Source organism: Pinus tabuliformis, chromosome 2_1 (assembly GCF_031772625.1).
Source record: "Pinus tabuliformis cultivar Carrire ecotype Pingquan chromosome 2_1, CPIR1, whole genome shotgun sequence".
Lineage (NCBI taxonomy): Eukaryota > Viridiplantae > Streptophyta > Pinopsida > Pinales > Pinaceae > Pinus > Pinus tabuliformis.
The window spans coordinates 550,600,067-550,612,026 of NC_142299.1; the positions used below are offsets into that span (position 1 = coordinate 550,600,067).

Sequence of the window (11,960 nt, forward strand, 5' to 3'; positions counted from 1 at the left end):
ATAAATAATCACACACTAAAATTTGGCCTCTTCTTACATTTGAACCTCTTATTGCTGTTCCACATGTGTTCAAGTTGACTAATCTTCCCAAATTCCATGGAAATCTCTTAATTGTAATTGAACAAAGAAAGATTTCATAGTCTCTTCCTCTTAAAATAATAATAATATATATATATGGATGAAAACAACCACATCTGAGCCAAAATATCTTGTTTTAAAAAAAACTCAACAATCTCACACCACCTACTTCTTATTCATGAACAAATTTCAACCTCATCTTTTATATTCAAATATTCAATCAATATGCATATACGAAATGTATAAATACATGACAAAGTCTCTCCCAATATTCAATCATAATATCAAATGTATAAATAAATATGCGTATATGAAATGTATCATAATATCAAATGTATAAATAAATGACAAAATATCTCCAAATATTCGATCATAATATGAAATATATTAATGCATGCCAAAATCTCTCCAAATATTCCATCGTAATAGCTACTTTAATATAAAAAAATTCATAACAAGCTCAACTAAGATTATTACTAAATTGCGAATTGCTGTGACCTTAGTCTCTTGTGATACGTCAAACTCTACAACATCATTGCATTGCATTTTTCCGAGCCACAAATAAGTTGCAATCTGAATTCATGGAATTAAGTGACTATCCGGCTCATCGCCAATGAATCACATATTTTTCCAGTCATTCATTTTCTAATTTGCTATACCTTTATGTAGATTAGAGATAAAATGTTTAAAAATGAGTTAAAGATGAAATGACTTGTTCCGACTTAGTCCAAACATTCAGCATCGAGACGTTCAAGGACACGACGAGCTTCCTCTTCTGTTACGGGCAGAACTTTGCGGATCTTCAATCCACCTTCCAGAGCATCAGGGTATACTGTGAATGTGAAATAAAAGGTATTGGAGACCTGCTCAACGCCACATATGGAGATGCATGAATCTCATCTTAATCTTACTTTGAAATAAAGCAAGCATCAAGCAAACCAATGACACATATGATTGAAGGAGGATTTATAATCACAAATTTTAATCAATGAAGAAGACTAGACTCCAACTCTGAAACAGACCTCCCCTTTCTCTCCCATGGAGAACTGCACATTTCACGTTTTCAACTACGACTTACCTCGCTACTTCTTAGTTCTGGCCTGCTAACATGTGCAACAACTTCAATACTTATGAGCGGTCGCTTTGGGTCATCTAGTTGCGTGAATAAAACACAGGATTTGAAACAAAGGAAGTCCCCGACATGTACCTACAATCAATCAATATAGTTTTTTAACCTCAGTTCATTTGAGTCCTATTGTTCACTGAATATGCATTTATTTTAATTTATAGTGGCATTGAGTAATGTACCTTTTATATATTATATATGATTCATTTTTTTCATTATCAATTATGGCAATATATTATCTTATTAGCGTTATTTTCATTATCAATTCTGGGAATATTTTAGAATCATATTTTAGAATCAATCCTGCGAATATGAATTAGATGTGAGGATATTCTTTTCAACTTAATTTTATTAAAATATTCTCAAAATGGAACATCCAATTGAATTCAAAGACCTGAGACCTAAATTAAGTTACTTGTGGCTTCATGTCATTTTACCGAGGCTTTGTGAATCTACTACCCTCGATTTTCTTGGAAAACAAGTAGCTTTATTTGTGAATTCACTACATCTTGCTTAACATGTCAATTTACTGACGATTTGCGAATTTACTACTCTCGATTTTCTTGGAAACCAAGTAGCTTTATTTGTAAATTTACTACTATTTAAACCATGGAGTTTGTTTTTATTAACCTGGACTAGATAGCATATCTACTTAAGAAAAAATAGGTTATCAGGTTATCCTTATCATCTTAATAGTAGATTCTAGAATATTTTGACGAGTTTTCTTAAAATATCTTATCATCTTAATAGGTAATCTTGCTCATCATATTTCTAAAATGTGTCGAAATCTACGTTATCAAATTATAATTAAACTAGCAAATCAGAGAACTATTACGAAATTAAACGGACCAAACTCAACTGATGAGATCGGGGAGTTAAAATATCTATTTGCAGGAAGCGTTACTCACTGGTCTCAGAAAATCAACACGATCAACTTTCAGAAAGCAAGGAACGCGACCAACAATGCCAACTCCAAGGCACAATGCATCAGAAACCCTCCAAAGATTCGTCCATGTAAGTTGCGTTGTTGTGGTTGGCAAACGAGTGCATTTACAAGCCTTGTGTCTTTTATCAGTATGCTGTCCCTGTCTGCTAAAGCTGCAGGCATGTCACACAACACAGGCCATCTCTCAACAAAGCTTCTACTCTCTCACCATCGCCATCAGCATGCAACCTGTTGCTTTCCTCAAACTCCTTTCCACGTCTTTGTCTTTCTTTCTTCCTTCTCATGTCTCTTGCTTCACCTTCCGCCAGGAGTGCCTTCTCTGTGTCTGTTTGTGGTACAAGTCGTTTAACAGGGGTTGATTTTCCAGTTTTCAAGTCTCGTGACACAAACGTAAAGTTTGTAATTAGAGCAACAGAGCCCCCACTTCCAGTGTCCCCTGCGGAAAATGCCCAAGCAAAATTCTCATGGGAGCTTCTTCAAGTACAGAACAGCATTCGCAAAGTAAATGGCAGTGACGAAAAATAGTGAGCCATTGTTGTATAAATACCTCCAGATAGCTCAGTTATGATCATTTGAATCTCAATAGATGAGCGGCCAACCCAAGTAACAGCACCAACAACTTGTTGGGGATTTTTCTGGTAAAATCCCAAAAACAAATAAAAACTGAACACAAAGACAATGTTCTGTTTTACTCCAGGATCTTAACACAGGGAAGCAAAAATAGATTTCTGAGAACAGATTATTACACACCCATAAAAAGCTTTGTATTCATTAAAATATAATGTCTGATACAAGATTCATCCTCTTTTACTCAGAAAGATTCACCAAAAATACATTTCAACCAACAAAAAAAACTCTGTCACCTCCTGAAATTTTACACTGCTGTGTGTAAAAACCTCATTTACGTTTACTGCTGTGAAAACATTTTACATATACTGCTGTAAAAATGATTTTACAAATAAAAAAAACATTATGTGTTCCTCTAAAGGAAATCTCCCCTGCTTCTTCTACGCACTGTTGTGCGATATTTGCCTTTGCATCATACAAATGGTCAACGCATGATCTATGCACTGCTGTGCATTCACAAGAGACTTTGGTAAAAAAATTTGTTGTGCGTTTCATACCCTTTTTGTTACATACACAAAGTCAACTTGCCACAAAATAAAACTACTCTAGCAGAAAACGCACAAGCTCCTTTTTTTTGGGATATTACATTGCGTATATCATATAACAAGATGACCATACTTGTCTTTAATATTCACCATACGTTTGTGCAAAAAAAACATTAAAACTTAGACATCTCACCTACTATCTACGAACACAATTAATTCATTAAATTACTTTACCCGCGGTCAACCAAAATTTTTACGCAATGTGAAAATTCATTTGCTGCAGGTTTGTGAAGTCCGACAACCGTTGATTTGCTCTCATGGAATCGAACAGTTGGAATGAATATCGGAAGGTCTTTATTACCGAACGTTACGTTTCGATGGAGCTCCACGAGAAAACATGCTGAGGATGCGTGGAAGCATTTCATTGCATCGGAGTTGTTTGTACGGAAATAGCTTACTGACCAAAGGCGGTCCGATATGCTCAGGTGGTTTTGCTGAAGCGGTTTTGGCAGTTGAAATTACATCTTCAACACTCCCCTTTAATTTCAACTGCTGGGCATTCAGTCATACCTAGACACTTCCTCAAAAATTCAAACCTTTTCTGGTCCAATGGCTTTGTCAAAATGTCTGCAACCTGTTCCTGAGTCCTGCAATGTTCTAAGACAATTTCTCCATTGTTCACCAATTCCCTGATGTAATGAAATCTTGTGTCAATGTGTTTCATTCTCTTATGAAACACTGAATTCTTTGATAATGCAATAGCTGAGCTATTGTCACAAAAAATCACCGTCGCTTTTGCCTGCTCTTGGCCTAAGCTCCTTAACATTCTTCTCATCCAAACTGCTTGACATGCTGCTGCTGTAGCTGCCACATATTCAGCCTCTGCTGTAGACAATGCTACAATGGACTGCTTCTTAGAAGCCCATGAAATGGCTCCTGAACCCATGTGAAAGACATAACCGGAAGTGCTTTTCCGATCATCTACACTTCCAGCCCAATCACTATCAGTGTATCCAATTAAATCTGAACATTCTGAGACAGTATATAAAATACCAAACATTTTAGTACCTTTGACATACCTCAGAATTCTTTTTGCTGCCTGCCAATGTGCTTCTTTTGGTCTCTCCATGAATCTGGAAATTAAACTAACAACAAACATTATGTCAGGCCTAGTTGCTGTTAAATACATAAGGCTGCCAACAATGCTCTTGTACAAACTAGGATCAAAATCCTTGCTGCTGTCCTCTCTGCTGAGTTTTAATCCCATCACTGTGGGAGTGATTGCTGCCTTGCACTCTTGCATGTTAAATCTGCCCAATACTTCATTTACATATTTTGCTTGTGAAATAAAAATTCCATTTTCATTTTGATCTACTTCTATTCCTAAGAAGTATCTCAGCAAACCCATGTCAGTCATTTCAAATTCCTCCTTCATGACTGATTTGAAATTCTCAATGAGATGATCATCATTACCTGTGAAAATCACATCATCAACATATAAGACAACAATCAAAATTTTACCATCCTTTTCTTTGATGTATATGGTGGGTTCACCCTCACATTTCTCAAATCCATTTTCCAGTAGATAGGAATCTATCCTACTGTACCATGCTCTTGGCGCTTGCTTCAGCCCATAAAGAGCTTTCTTCAATTTGCACACTTTGTGCTCTTCACCTTTCTTCTCATAGCCTAGAGGTTGTTCAATGTAAACCTCTTCCATTAACACTCCATTTAGGAATGTTGACTTCACGTCCATTTGGTAAACTTTCCACTTGTTTTGAGCTGCTATGGACAGCACTGCTCTCACGGTTTCCATTCTTGCAACCGGTGCGAAAGTTTCCTCATAATCTCTCCCATATTGCTGCTTGTACCCTTTGACAACCAACCTTGCCTTGTGTCTTTCTATTTTGCCTTCAGCATTGCTCTTGGTCTTGTAGACCCATTTAACTCCAATGATTTCTTTACCTTTTAGTAGCTCAACTAAATCCCATGTCTTGTTTCTCTCTATGGCATTAATCTCCTCATCCATAGCTTCTATCCATTTCCTGTTCTTAATTTCTTCTTCGAAATGAATAGGATCATCAACATGAAAATATAAAGCAAACAAGGAATTCATTCCTTTATCATAAATGTCACTTAGATTTCTAAACTTCTTACCTCTTTCATTTGGTGTGCAAGTGCTTGAAGATGCACTTGAATTTCCTCCTTGTGGTGTGCTTGGAGAAGCACTTTCATTTATCCTCAATGGTGTCCCTTGCTGTCCTTGTGTTGGCGCTGCTGTTTGGGGATATATTTCAGCCATCTCCTCATCATCTTCATCATAAGACAAACAATTTTTAACATTCACTGTTTTCTCTATGCTTCCATCCCAAGCTTCCTCCTCAATGAATTGAATATCTCTGCTGACAAAAAACTTCTTGGTAGATGGGATATGCAACCTGTAAGCTTTGGATTTCTCACTGTATCCAATGAAAATACATTTCTCCCCTTTGTTGTCCAACTTCCTCCTTAGCTGATCTGGAATGTGTGCATAGGCCACACATCCAAAAATCTTCATGTGGGTGACTCCTTGCTTTCTCCCACTCCATGCTTCTTCCGGCACTTTGTTCATCACTGCTTTTGTAGGACACCTATTCAAAATGTATACTGCACAATGTACAGCTTCAACCCAATAATCATTTGGCAAATGCTTTGCCTTCAACATGCTCCTTTCCATATCCATGATGGTCCTATTCTTCCTTTCAGCAACTCCATTTTGCTGCGGAGTGTACCTAGCTGTAAACTGCTTGTGAATTCCATTTTCTCTACAAAACCGTAGGAATTCCTTGGAGATATACTCACCTCCTCTGTCAGTTCTCAAAACTTTGATGCGCAGCCCGCTTTGGTTTTCCACAAGTGCTTTGAAATTTCTAAATTTTTCAAACACTTCACTTTTGTTTTTAAGGAAATAAGCCCAAGTCTTTCTGGTGAAATCATCAATGAATGTTAGAAAATATTGGCTGCCTGCAAGTGATGGAGTTTGCATTGGTCCACATAAGTCTGAGTGGATAATTTCTAAGGGTGCCTTTGCCCTTATGCTTTTCCTTGATGGAAAACTTTCTCTATGTTGTTTCCCCAAGATGCAACCTTCACAAAGGCTGTCCGGTTTCTCTATCAATGGTAATCCTCTTACCATTCCTTTTCTGCTCAACAAGTTAAGACCTCCAAAGTTGAGATGTCCAAATCTTAAGTGCCACAACCAATTTTCATCCTTTGGTACACTTTGGAAAGCTTCTTGGGTAACTGCTGCAATTACTTCTTTGTTTTTCAAATCTGCCCTTATTCTGAGAGGGAACATCTTATTCCTCGTCATCTTCACTTCAACAATACATCTTTTGCTGGGTGCTCTATCCATGATGGTGCATACATCATTCTCAAAGAAGACATTGTAACCCTTCTGAACAAGCTGTCTAATACTTAAGAGGTTACATCTCATTCCAGGGACATAGTAGACATCTGCTATGGTTTTCTTCTCACCATTCTTTGTAAATATTTTTACCTCTCCTTTTCCCATAACAGAAATTTTGCTATCAATGCCAAGTGTAACTTGTAATTTCACGTTTTGATCTAAAGCAGAAAAGAGGGCTATGTTTCCTGTCATATGGTTGCTGCAACCTGAGTCTAAAAACCATATATCTTCACTGTTTGTTTCAGCCATGTTACAAGCTAACAACACATTATCTTGACTGATGTTTTCTCTAGTGACATTTGCATTTTGTCTATTACTCATATCATGCTGCTTATTTCTACATTCATTTACATAGTGCCCATATTTTTTTACAATAATAACATTGGACATTGGATTTTTCATACCTTTGTCCTTGAGCATGATGTTGTCCTCTTTGTTGGCTGCTGTCTTGGCCTTGGTTCTGATTTGGATTGCTGCTTCTTCTTTGAGCATTTGCTGGGCTGTTCCTTCCACCTCTGTTTTGACTTATGCCTCTTCCTCTCTTGTTTCCTCTGCCTTGACCTCTTCCTCTTCCAAAAGACATCTGGGTCTTAAAGGCTTGCTCTAGAGATGAGTTTTCATTTCTACTCAACCTTTGCTCATGTGTTATCAGTGATGCATGAAGTTTATCAACTGAAAAGTTTGAGAGATCTTTTGTCTCTTCTATGGCGGTGACAATCACATCAAACTTTGAAGGTAGGACCCTCAATATTTTCTCCACAATCCTCATTTCTTCAAGGGTTTCTCCATGAGTCCTTATCTGTGTGACCAGACCAATTACATGTGTGAAGAATGAGTCAATATTTTCTAACTCCTTCATGCACAGGTTTTCAAAATCTTTCCTCAGCAACTGTAGTTTTGTTGTCTTCACTTTCTCCATGCCTTGATAGGCTGTCTTGAGCGTTTGCCATGCTTCTTTGGATGTCTTAGCTGCTGCTATCCATGGAAACACACTCTGGTCCACTACTTGATACAAAAATACAAGGGCTTTTGAATCCTTCTTCCTATTGCTCTTCAACAGATCCTTCTCTGCCTGAGTTAATCTATTAAACTCATTTTCATATGTTGGTTCTTCAAAGCCATCTTCAACTAATTCCCATAAATCTTGAGAGAGAAACAGGGCTTTCATGGTTATTGCCCAATAGTCATAGTTTCTTCCATTAAACTGTTGGAGCTGAGTATTAAACATGCCCATACTAGTGCTTGTGCTGGCCATTCCTTGCATTTTAAACTATGGTTTAAATTCTTGACTGTGTGTTTAAAAACACTCACTGTTTCTTCAACAGCGACACAAAAAAACTTTGAGGAATACCTGAATCTTTTCTTAACTGAGTTTTGACTCTGCTAGAGCAGCGGTTGCAGCAAAAGAACTCTGTTCTTCATCTTCTTGAACACCTTCAAAGAGCCTAAGCCTGCTCCGATACCACTGTTGGGGATTTTTCTGGTAAAATCCCAAAAACAAATAAAAACTGAACACAGAGACAATGCTTTGTTTTACTCCAGGATCTTAGCACAGGGAAGCAAAAATAGATTTCTGAGAACAGAGTATTACACACCCATAAAAAGCTTTGTATTCATTAAAATATAATGCCTGATACAAGATTCATCCTCTTTCACTCAGAGGGATTCACCAAAAATACATTTCAACCAACAAAAAAAACTCTGTCTCCTCCTGAGATTTTACACTGCTGTGTGTAAAAACCTCATTTACATTTACTGCTGTGAAAACATTTTACATATTCTACTGTAAAAATGATTTTACATATGCAACTCCAAATAAAAAAAACATTATGTGTTCCTCTAAAGGAAATCTCCCCTGCTTCTTCCACCCACTGCTGTGCGATATTCGCTCGCCCTTGCATCATACAAATGGTCAACTCATAATCTATGCACTGTTGTGCATTCACAAGAGACTCTGGTAAAAAAATTTGTTCGCACAAGCTGTGTGTTTCATACCCTTTTTGTTACATACACAAAGTCAACTCGCTACAAAATAAAACTACTCTAGCCAAAAAACGCACAAACTCTTTTTTTTTTTTGGATATTGCATTGAGTATATCATATAACAAAATGACCATACTTGTCTTTAATATTCACCATACGTTTGTGCAAAAGAAACTTTGAAACTTAGACCTCTCACCTACTATCTACGAACACAATTAATTTATTAAATTACTTTAACCGCGGTCAACCAAAATTTTTACACAATGTGAAAATTCATTTGCTGCAGGTTTGTGAAGTCCGACAACCGTTGATTTGCTCTCATGGAATGGAACGGTTGGAATGAATATCGGAAGGCCTTTGTTACCGAACGTTACGTTTCGATGGAGCTGCACGGGAAAACATGCCGAGGACGCGTGGAAGCATTTCATTGCATCGGAGTTGTTTGTAAAAAAACAGCTTACTGACCAAAGGCGGTCCAATATGCTCAGGTGGTTTTGCTGAAGCGGTTTTGGCAGTTGAAATTAAATCTTCAACACAACTTTCAAGTCAGTATCCACACGGACTGGTTTCTTCAACACCATGTTGTCAAGAGACGCTGTAACTAGTAACAATGGTCTCGGTGTGTCGTCATAATCGGAGCAGTGCTGAAAAAACTAAACCATTAAGAATATAATGTCATTTTTTCTCACTCGACTCTAAAATCTGCATGTTTGATCAATCTAAACCAAAAATAAAAATCCTTTTCTCATGGGCAACTTTGATCTATATATATTAATAAAAAAATCTTTTCCATGCGAAACTTTGATCCATCTATATATATTAATATTAGAAAGAAATAAACTAACAATTTTTTATTAATAAAAATTGTTAGGTAGTTTATAGGTATTATCAGAAATATAGTGCTAGAAAGAGAAACAGTGCTCAAACAGTAGCGATACCTTAGTGCAGAGCAAATCCACAAAAAAATAATAGAAAACATGCAAAAGATAGAGATGAAAAACATTGCAAAGTCATGGTGAAGCAGAATTGATCAGTCCAAAAATGTAAAATGCCTTGTCTCCTGTCCTGTTGAACTGGGAGATGCCAACAAAATATATAATTTTAATCAATGAAGTAAAATATATTTCTTTTTAAGAACAGAAAATATGTTTTTAGAGAAAAAAATCGAACTTTTTATTGCAATGTAAAAAGTTACATTAACAGAAAATATGTTATATATATATCGACGAGAAATTTATATAAAAAATACATACAACATATTTTAAATTCCAGTAGTTTTGAAGTGTAATTTTCTGGAATGTATTTTTGGTTTATTTTCCAATTTAATTTGTCTAAAATCTGATAGGGGTATATTGAAATCACAATTTTGACAAGTGAACTCTTTGCAACAGAATTTTTTTGAGGGTTTTTAGAGTGCTGTGTCTATATATGTAGTCAAAACACCAATTTAAACAACAGAAATCAAGATTTGTCCACAATTTTTCCACCAGATTCCAACCAAAAATCTGCCAAAATCTCCAAAAATATTACACTTAAATATTACTCCCCTAAAATATTACACTTTAAAATTACTCCCCTAAAATTTATCAAATGAAATGAAATTAAATATTTATTAAATTAAATTATATATAAAATCTCTATTGTTTATTGTTATTTATGTATTAAATTTGATTATACATATAGACACGCACGTTGCATTGTATATTCATATATCTGTTCTTAAGAGCTGGCATTCAAAGATTATTGATGTATATTATATTAATATATACACTAACAACAAATAATATATTTGTTTAAGGAATTATACATGGATCAGGTTCCAAAGACCATGGATGTTTACTTTGTTTTGTTTTATATATAAAGAAAAATTGAATAGATGACTAAGATATATGTTAAAAAACGGGATCATCGTCACATATCTATCAACACCTCACAGTAGAGCTATGCTCCTGGGTTTCCCGGATGCGTCGTTGGAATGGGGCGGCATTGTATATCAGCAACCACCATTGTATATCAGTAAATATAAATGAAAAAATCAATGATTTTCTGCTACAAGCTATTATATGGAAGACGCTATGGTCTCTACTTGAGGCGAAGAGCATAAATTAAAAGTAGAATCAGATACGTCCCAAATCTCTCTGAGATTTTAAAAGTAGAACCAGATAAATCGAATAACTCCACAAATAAAATATAAATTACCTTGAAAGCAATGGTGTCCGCTAAGGCATATAAATCCTCCAAAAGCTTACCGATCCTGACCTCATTGTATGGATCCCTGTATTGCTCTCGCAGTATGTGATCGGAGGAGAAGTTGTAGAGTATGCTTATGCGGCTCTGACTCGGACTTTTGGTTTTGGGCGCCACTGGGCACTGTGACTGTGGGGATCTGAGAGAAAAATTTAACACATGCTTTTCCAATATGCTGCGTCTGACCTGCCAGAGAGCATTTGTGACAGCCGAGTTGTAGAGACGCGGCCACAGGCTAAGGGGCTTACGGAGGGTCTCCCCAGCGTCTACTGCAGGAGATTCCTCGAGAGGAGAAGCTACAGAGAAAATGGTGGCCATTGATAAGAGGCGGAGCACAGTGGCACTCTATGAAGTTACTATGGTGATACAATGAGGGAGGCAATGAAGGAGGGAGGCGACTCGAAAATGGCAGCCCAAAATGCTCACTTTGATTCATCGTCCAGGTTGGCGTTTTATAGGCGTCTGTAGATTCTTCCACATGATATACCGCATTTTATGTACAGTGTGGATCACGCCTAAGCTTATCGCACGGAACGGTTCACGGTTCACTGGTTCATGTTATTGTTTTGGTATCGTTTTTTATTTGTAAGTGATGTTCTGATTCATGATATCGCTTTTTAATTGAGTTCATGTTCATATAAAATAATATTTATTTCTTGCGACGAAAGAGAGTTTGTATATAAAAAGAGTCAATGGTTGTATGGATTAATGGTCACCAAAATAGAATACATATACTGTTGTTTTCATCAATTGTGAGGTTAGGTTATTGTTCTGGTAGGGCATGAATTGCCATGACTTGTATGTATCAATTGAGAGGTTATTATTATAAGATTTAATTAAATAGATAATGATTCTGTTGAAATATTTTTAAAATAAGAGTTATTGCTTCTTTATATAAGTGAGTGATGTGCATATAGTTTTGTGGTTAAAACAATTATAAAATGTTACACACAAAGAAGTATGAAAAATTTTATGATAAAACTGACCAGTGAGGATGGAATTTGAGAGTCAAATTATTTA

General features: G+C 36.2%; 1 pseudogene; it reads right to left on the reverse strand.

Moving 5' to 3' along the window:
• Window positions 1–800: 800 nt before the first annotated feature.
• LOC149201540 (acyl-coenzyme A thioesterase 2, chloroplastic-like) lies at window positions 801–11,258 on the reverse strand (annotated as a pseudogene).
• Window positions 11,259–11,960: the final 702 nt, after the last annotated feature.